The 471-nt window shown below is 59.0% G+C and overlaps 1 protein-coding gene across 1 annotated transcript in view; it reads left to right on the top strand.

The window, feature by feature from the left end:
- PPP2R3B (protein phosphatase 2 regulatory subunit B''beta) overlaps nucleotides 1-471 on the top strand; it is a 52,784-nt gene that overhangs the window by 9,508 nt on the left and 42,805 nt on the right. The gene's annotated exons all lie outside the window — the stretch shown is intronic.

Here is a 471-nt window from a genome sequence, read left to right as displayed (position 1 = left end):
TCCCTGTGATATGCGTGTGTGTGTATGGTGAAGGGGTCCATGTCCCTTGGGGACACTCCCTGTGATATGCGTGTGTGTGTACAGTGACGGGGTCCATGTCCCTCGGGGACACTCCCTGTGATGTGTGTGTGTGTGTATGGTGAAGGGGTCCGTGTCCCTCGGGGACAGTCCCTGTGATATGCGTGTGTGTGTATGTTGACGGGGTCCATGTCCCTTGGGGACACTCCCTGTGATGTGTGTGTGTGTGTGTATGGTGAAGGGGTCCATGTCCCTTGGGGACACTCCCTGTGATGTGTGTGTGTGTGGGGTGACAGGGACACTCCCTGTGATGTGTGTGTGTGTGTGTGTGTGTATGGTGAAGGGGTCCGTGTCCCTCGGGGACACTCCCTGTGATGTGTGTGTGGTGACAGAGACGCTTTAAGGCCAGGCCACGGGAGGGGTGGCCGTGCGGACAGCTCCCCCTGGGGGCCC

Source organism: Orycteropus afer, unplaced genomic scaffold (genome assembly GCF_000298275.1).
Source record: "Orycteropus afer afer isolate SDZICR_OR568_19922 unplaced genomic scaffold, OryAfe1.0 scaffold00663, whole genome shotgun sequence".
In the NCBI taxonomy this organism is placed as follows: domain Eukaryota; kingdom Metazoa; phylum Chordata; class Mammalia; order Tubulidentata; family Orycteropodidae; genus Orycteropus; species Orycteropus afer.
Note: the sequence above shows the minus strand (reverse complement) of the source record. Positions and strands in the feature narration are given on the sequence as shown.